The sequence below is a fragment of the Diadema setosum genome, chromosome 16 (assembly GCF_964275005.1).
Source record: "Diadema setosum chromosome 16, eeDiaSeto1, whole genome shotgun sequence".
Classification (NCBI taxonomy): domain Eukaryota; kingdom Metazoa; phylum Echinodermata; class Echinoidea; order Diadematoida; family Diadematidae; genus Diadema; species Diadema setosum.
In genome coordinates, this window is record NC_092700.1 from 30,537,140 (window position 1) to 30,545,359 (window position 8,220).

The 8,220-nt window shown below is 38.1% G+C and overlaps 1 long non-coding RNA gene across 1 annotated transcript; it reads left to right on the forward strand.

Annotated features, from left to right (window-relative positions):
- Positions 1–2,443: 2,443 nt before the first annotated feature.
- LOC140240082 (uncharacterized) lies at positions 2,444–7,336 on the forward strand. Its single transcript, XR_011902015.1, has 4 exons — positions 2,444–2,658; positions 4,819–5,057; positions 5,348–5,527; positions 6,844–7,336. It is a non-coding gene; the product is annotated as an uncharacterized lncRNA (long non-coding RNA).
- Positions 7,337–8,220: the final 884 nt, after the last annotated feature.

Below are 8,220 nucleotides of genomic sequence, written 5' to 3' on the forward strand. Positions count from 1 at the left end.
TAACATTATGTGTCGTTTATCGTAACTTGTGGGATTCTTTTTTTTTTTTTTTTTTTTTTTTTTACGCTGTTGGTGCCCAGTGGGAATGTGATAATTTCATAAATCATTTCGGCTGTCATCAAGATTCTCATACAATGTATTATCGTTGCACCCGAAGGGATTGAAGATGCGTTGTTCATTTTCTTCTGAAAATCCCTTCGCGTTTTGTACATCCCTTCTTGAAAAATATGCGACATGATTGAATTCAGAAAGTTTGTGATCCATTTTACGCAAATCTGTTCTTCGTAGACCATTCTGAAAGAAAGAAATATCTGCATTGTAAACTGCGTTGTTAAAATTGTGATAATAAACAAATCCAGATCAATTCAAATAGTTAAATGCGTTTGTTTCTTCTTCTGAACACCGATTACGTAGCTTAACATGCGTTATTCAACTATTTTACGCTACTGTCATCCGGCGAGATCGCGATGATTTCAGAGTATGTGCGACGTACGTTTAATACCTTAAAGGGAAGATAAACCCCAAGAGCAATGTGGATTGAGTGAAAGCAGCAACATTAGTAGAACACATCAGTGAAAGTTTGAGGAAAATCGGACAATCGATGCAAAAGTTATGAATTTTTAAAGTTTTGGTGTTGGAACCGCTGGATGAGGAGACTACTAGAGGATATGACGTTTGAGTGGACAACAATACAAAGAAAATATAAAGGAAATTCAACAAAAATTCACTTTTCTAGAATCATGAAAGAGCAATGGACCAACCTCTTTCAGAAAGCAGGGGGAATAATTGCTACCCTTAACATATGTCAATATCAAGTTGATGGAATTTGTAATTTTCATGAAAAATGGATTTTTGTAGAATTTTCTTTATATTTTCTTTGTATTGTTGTCCACTTATACGTCATAACCTCTAGTAGTCTCCTCATCCAGCGGTTCCAACACCAAAACTTTAAAAATTCATAACTTTTGCATCGATTGTCCGATTTTCTTCAAACTTTCACTGATGTGTTCTACTAATGTTGCTGCTTTCACTCAATCCACATTGCTCTTGGGGTTTATCTTCCCTTTAACTTGCGAGATTAGGTTATACGTTATACGTTGTTGGTGCCCATGCAGCGGGAATGCGAAGATTTCATGAATCATTTTGGCTGTATAATCTCATACAATGTATTATCGTTGCGCCCAGGATCAAAGATGCTTCTTTATCTTTTCCCGAAAATCCCTTCGCGTTGTATACATCCATTAAATTAATATGCGACAGGATTGCGTTATTTAACATTTTTTACGCTACTGTCAACCGGAGAGATCGCAATTGTATTAATCATTTCAGCTATAATCATATATTCGTACAATATTTTTGCTAACCAGCGAAAGAACAGGAAGTCGGGACTACAAAAATGTTACCTCCATTTTCTTATTTGGCACCATGACATAATCTGGTCTTGACTGCTATCCGTTCTCCGTTTCTTTTTCGCCAACACTGATTACTCGGGGCCTACAGCCAAACAAGATATAGGTCCCATCATACTTCTCTTTAATCAACCCCATTTCGATTTCGATTTTAACCAGTTATCACTACATGTAATTATTGTGTTAACACCATATATTTGGTGTTCCACACATTGGAAAAAAGGTTAAAGAACTGGTTTGATTTCTGTTATAATGCTCATGAGAAGTATGGAAAAGAAATGAATTTAATTGAATTGAAATGGAAAGGTTAATGTTGAGTTTTACACGCGTTCCAATTTTCATATTTGCCACGAGTGTCGCCTCAAAAGTTGGAGTGCGTTATCTTTTTTTTTTTTTGCTTGTTGCATTTTGCGGGCTGACCTATAAAATTACGCACACGAAATGATTATGTTTGATAATTAATAGTAGGAAGATCTGATGTTATCTTATTGCATTTTTTTTTTTTACCAAAGAAACATGGAAGGAACCGCGGTCTCTGCAAAATGGGAAAAACACGGGTGTAAATTCGAAATTCCTTGTTTGAAAAGCGGCAAGTCTACAAATGGTACCTAGTTCTGTTCACCTTGCCTACTATTATGCTGATCCTAACAGAATTCTGTAAGCATGACTACCTCCGTGTCTCAGAATAACGTGGCACACAGGGGATTTCCACCATGGCACATAAAGAGTTGAAATCCGATCAAATTTCTTATGTTTTATTTTATCACGATGCGCCGAAAATGTACTAACCGGATCTCCGATAGCCCCCCCCCCCCCCCCCCCCCCCCCCCCCCCCCATTCGTGTCTACTTAGTATTTTGTGGCGCCAATCGAGTGCACGTGTGATCGCCAGCCCGCGCGCACGCACATATTGCTTCTATGACCACTGAGTGGGGTTTACTGTATAATCTTCTGTGGTTAATACATGTAGTAGCTACGCGCGCGTGCGTGTGCACAGTACCGCCGTTGAGTTGCATTTTCAAATTCTGTAAAACGTTACGCGTACAAAGCAAAATGGCAGCGCAGAGCTAGAGAACGAAGAAATTTTATGCCCTGTGGCTGTGATGACAGCGTTGGAAAAGGTCCTGTGGTGAACTGGATAAAGGACAATGCCCAATATTCACGTTGTTGTACCCATGAGGAAGTGACTGTAGTATGGGGCAGCGGAAAATCTGCATCAACACATCAAGCAAAGCTGCTTGCAGCTAATGGTAAGTTACGTACAACTGCATACCCTACGGCTACATGTTGATTGTGTATGATTGAGGGTACCACCTATCGTCACCCTATTGGATTTGTAGCTTGTTTATTCCAAAAATCTATTACAAATTCGCCTAAATCTTACCTCAAATATGCCATAAATACTACAGTTTCGAATGTCGTGACCTTCTTGTTGGTTTTAAATCTCCATTTTAAAATAGCGCAATTTTAGTGCACGCAATCCGTTTTCTTTGCACAACGTTAGTTCTAGCGATCGGCACCTCTCCCTCCATAGGTAATACACGTAAATTTCACAGCCATGCGTCGTTACTGAGCGCATGTGTTATGTGTAACATTGTTAGGGCTACACAACACATGCGCATGTGTTATCAACTGGTTATGTGTTATGTCTAGGGCTACTACTATCGGCAGGGCACCTTCCCATCGGCACCCTGCGTATCATGGCTGTTTGCGTATAGAACGAAAAGGTACGCGCGGGATTAAGTGTCATTAGCTATAAAGACAATAAAAACGAAGAAACGAAAATCAAACTCAAACAAACCAAGCTAAAAAATTACACATCCGCTCAGTAACAACGCATGGCTGTGAAATTCACGTGTATTACCTATGGCCTGAGAAATTCACATGTATTACCTATGCTGTGAAATTCACGTGTATACCAATGGAGGGGAGGGGGTCACAAGGGGTGCCGATCGCAAGGTTCCCTTTTTAGCTGCGCGAAGAAAACGGAACGCACGCACTAAAATTGCGCTATTTTAAAACGGAGATTCATAATCAACGAGACGGTCACGACATTCAAAACTGCAGTATTTATGGCATATTTGAGGTAAGAATAAGGCGGATTTGTGTTATATTTTTAGAATAAACAAGCTACAGATCCTTAGGGTGACGATACGTGGTACCCCCAACCCTACTACTAGTTTGGTTTGTTAGTTTGTTTGTGAGTTTGATTTGCGTTTCTTCGTTTTAATTGTTTTCAAAGCTAATGACACTTACTGTAATCCCGCGCATACTTTTTCGTTCATACGCAAACAGCCATGATAAATACGCAGGGTGCCGATGTCAAGCAGGTACCTGCCGATAGGTGGTACCCTTACCATAAGATATAACGTTAGAATCTATTCACATGTATGTTACGTTCAGCCAGGGGAGTTTTCAGCTGCCTCTAGACTCTACAATCAACTTTGCATCATACCTTTACCCAGATATCCTGAATAGTAACCACCTATGTCACATCCATAAAAAAATGAGAATTTGGACACAGAGGCTCGGAATTTGATTTTGCACTTCCTTAAGCGTGCAGCTAACTGTAAGGAGACATACGTTTAGATTTAAGACATTCCTTGTCAAATTCCTTATGATTGTGACAAAAGTTCTTGTCAACTAAAGGCTAAAGCTCAGTCTAACCGTTAGGATACACCTCTTCACTCCATCACAAGCATTTTGCAAGTAACTTTCTGTGAGATTTGTGGGTTTAACCACTTGGCTGCGGACCACGTAATATCCTTGGCAACATTCCATTGTGTGCTGAGCATGTAATATAATATTACGTCTTCATATAATGTGTAATATGAAGCCTCAGCGCTGTGCTACCCCTACCCCTACAGTTCAAACAGCACCTGAATGACATGATTGAATGTACGGGCAACAGGTGCCCCCCAAAATCAGTGATTTAGCTGTGATTTGTGAGGGTTTTGATTGGTCTCCAAGGTGAAAGTTTCTATAGAGTCTCAATTCAAAATGGCGACCTACAGTGGGAAGAAGGATTTTGATGAATCTTTTGATGATAGTAAGTAAAGCAGCTCTTTGTGAAGGATTTGTGGAGGTATCGCAGATCAGGAGAGGATGATGCCTCACTATTTCATATTTCAAGCAATATAATCTTGGCCAATCTTTCCCCTTCTGGAAGGCATGTTTTGAGATACACATGCATTATTATGCATCAGCACCCAGGTGTTCAGTGTGCGTAATAGCCTGCAGCAGTCCAGTGGTTAATTGTTTCATCCATTGTGAAGCATTATTATTATTATTATTATTATTACTTATAGTGCGCTTTTCCCACAAGGCCCAAAGCACTTACAATCAATTCAAAATATGCACGACAGTACGTCTTTAATCTTTTGAATGCTTTTCTTCATCTGCATTTTCAGATCAGAGGATGTTCACTCTCCATAGGCTTGAAGTATTGGAGAGGCTAGACCAACATGAGCAGGTGTACATTCAAATTGCAGAGCGCCACCACAGCAGGTTGCTTTACCAGTAAACATGGAGATTGGTGAGCTGAGGAGACTACGATGCCGCCATTTCCCCCTCGAGAGTAAGGCAGCTTTCCAGGAGCTCGACAGCCTTCTAGCTTCTGGAGATTTCTTATGCTGGTAGAAAGATATTGGTGAGCAAAATACTAGTATTCGAAAGTGTTGCCTATATGTGTCATTTTTCTTTCCCTTGACCTCTGTCCTCTGTAATCTGTTGTTAGTTTTTAACCAAATCAATTCAATAACGGTGAACATAGTGTTTATATGAAATTAAATGTCACATAAAATGAGAAATGAGATTTGAATGTTTTTTTACATGTATACAAAAGTAAGGAATTAATCATTTGTCTTGTCAGCTGCTTGTTTCAGTTTAGTAAATTCTCTTATTTTATTTAAGGATTTGATCTTTTCAACTCTTTTTCAGACATGCATCCTCAGAATCAGTGGATCCTAATGGCAGGCGGTGTGCGGCAACTCTCTGGAGAAGATTGTGGGTCATGAGATCAGAAAGACCTGCATGGCAACAACGGGTTGAGCATGAAGGGGACATCTTCGTTTGCAGATTTACAAGGTTGCCATGCTTTCGTCTCAAGTACTATTTTCAGTAAGTCAAGCCAAGCCCTCTTCAAAAACAGAATTACTTTCTTAGCCATTTTTTTTTTATTTCCACATTCAAAGTTTTTTTTTTTCCTTCGTTTTTATAGGATACAGAGCTCTATCATAAAGTTTTGGTTGAGACTTGGCTTAAGGTTTTTGTCATGTTTTTTTTTTTTTTGTGGGATAGTGAGAAACCTCTTGTAAAATGCAACTGTATGAACGACCATGTAGTTTCATGGGGATTTCATTTTTTTTTTTTTTTTTTTTTTTTTTTTTTTTTTTAATGAAAATCAATTTTGAAATGGCTGGGATGTCCAAAACAGAGCAATCCTATTAGAGTGTGGAATCCAAATTTTATTGCAATCTTTTAGTTGTACTTTTTGGATTTTGTAGCTATTCCATATCTAATTTCCATCAAATAAACTTTGAATTCCTCTTACCCCTAACCAGGCCAGGCCCTTTTTAGTGTTCTGTGGCCTGGGAGGGGTTAATTCAATTACCACCCCCCCCCCCCCCCCCCCGAGATCTCAGCGTTTGATTGCACAATCGCTGTGAAATTTGGCTTGTTCATTACCCGCGGTGTAATCTACCAAGCTATACAAAAAGAAATGGAAATTTTCGTCATACAGTATATGCATAAAATCATGCATTTTGCTCCCTATCAGATATTAAAGCTCCTAGAACCCTATTTTTGGTGAAAACATTCTTTGTGGCATTTCTAACAATGAATTTGAAAAAAAAATAGTATCAAAATCAATTTCTTCAGTATTTTATTGTTGTATTAATTTCTTGGTAATCTTAGGTACATGTATTTTTTTGTTTTTTCGGCCTGTTGATTTATCATTTTTTTCCCGCAGAATTTATGTCAGAACCCATTTCAAGCATTATCATGATAAATTTAATTAGTTTCAGCCCATGAAAGTGAAAATGATCAGATTGTGTTTTCTCTTCTTATTTATAAAGATATAAATATCTTTATGAATAAGAAGAGAAAACTCAATTTGCTTAAACTTTATACACAAAATCACGTTTTGAGCCATTTTCAGTCTGACAGGCATACGTAAAATGTCATGCAGCGTCATGACAGTATCAAAAGATGTGCAAGACTTGAAAGTAAAAAGTCAGGGAACGATGCAGTCAAAAAATTTTATGTGGCGGAGTAGTCGCCAAAATGTGGAGGGGGAGGGGGTTGATTCAATATCTGGATACTTGGAATAAAATTTCCATGATGTTTCATTTTTTCAATCTTGAAATTCATGTATGTATACACAGGTATGTACTGACAATTTAGCATTTCCTTTTCTATCATCTTTTCTACTGCAGACATGATACATTCGTATGCACAAGCAAAGGGATGCAAGATACCAGCGAGAAAGAGACCACAAACTGGGCTTGCCACTGGATTTCCAACTCGCGTGATCATAAAGGAAACATGCAGACGAGGAGGAGGACAAAGAGTGTGCAAGAGGCTCTAGCTGGAAATTAAGAAAAAGATTGACTGTCGCCTTTGTGATTGTAGACTATGGTGGGACATTTATCACATTCTGTGACATTTCTTCTCTTTTTTTGTAAATGAGGAGAATGTTGATTGTGTTTTCGTGAATGAAAAGGAAAAGTGTCAGGATCAAGTCGGCTACGTACTACTACTTGGACTGTAAAATCAAACCAAGTATTGGAATTTTTTTCATGTATCATTTTTATTTATATGATCATAATTGAAAATACATATAATTCCTTATACATGTACTGTATCATGATATTGACAGAACATTACAATTTTTTTTTCTTGCATGCATTGTGAATATGTTCCTTCATTTGCTGGACTTTCCATAATAAATAGTTTAAATTTTATGCTACATCAAGTCTACTCAGATTTAAATTCTTTGTGTTCTCTACTCCTCTCAACTTAACTTTACATCAGGATTGCATGTTTTCGTAATACATGTACATCATATTGATCATTATTCCCGTCAGCGTTTGAAGTGTCATCTCTTGTGCCAACAAACCGTTTCTGTAATGTATTACATAACAACTTACGGATATTTCTTTTCCAACAGCCTAGAAATGAAGCATATCATTCACCTGCTCCCTTCCACCGAGTTCCACAGACATGAATTCCCCTGGCTGTTGCTGGTTTGGGCAAGCCTTCAGTCAAGCTTTGTGGTTGTTAAGGTTCAATTTTGTGAAGAAAGCATGCATAAAGTCTTACTAAATTGCAGAAGCGGTCTGTTGTAATTCATCTTCATACATTTACTGTATGTTGTTTGTTATTTCATTTCATTGCAAACATTCACATGAGAGAAATCTGTGTTTCCACCTTGGAAAACAAATTTCCCTTTCAACCTAGCTACACTTACACTGTAGAAGAATATCTTCTAGATTACATGCCTGCCCTGACAAAACCAATGTGGGCCCCATGTGGTGTATATGGGGAAAATATGGAACTAAATTGGCAAAGCCCATTTGGCCCATATGGGCCCCAGATGGGGTGTAGGCCTACAGTGAAAAACATACATGGGTCTCATATAGTACTTGAATTCTAGAAAAAAACAAACATTGTATTATATTTTATTTATTGTTTATGTATGCTATGAAAGCGGATATAGATTGTCACTTGTTTACCGTTGTAATTGTACATGTATATTCATTTGCAGTAATGAAGTACAGGGTAACCCTTTTATAATGAGGTTGGTGGGACCA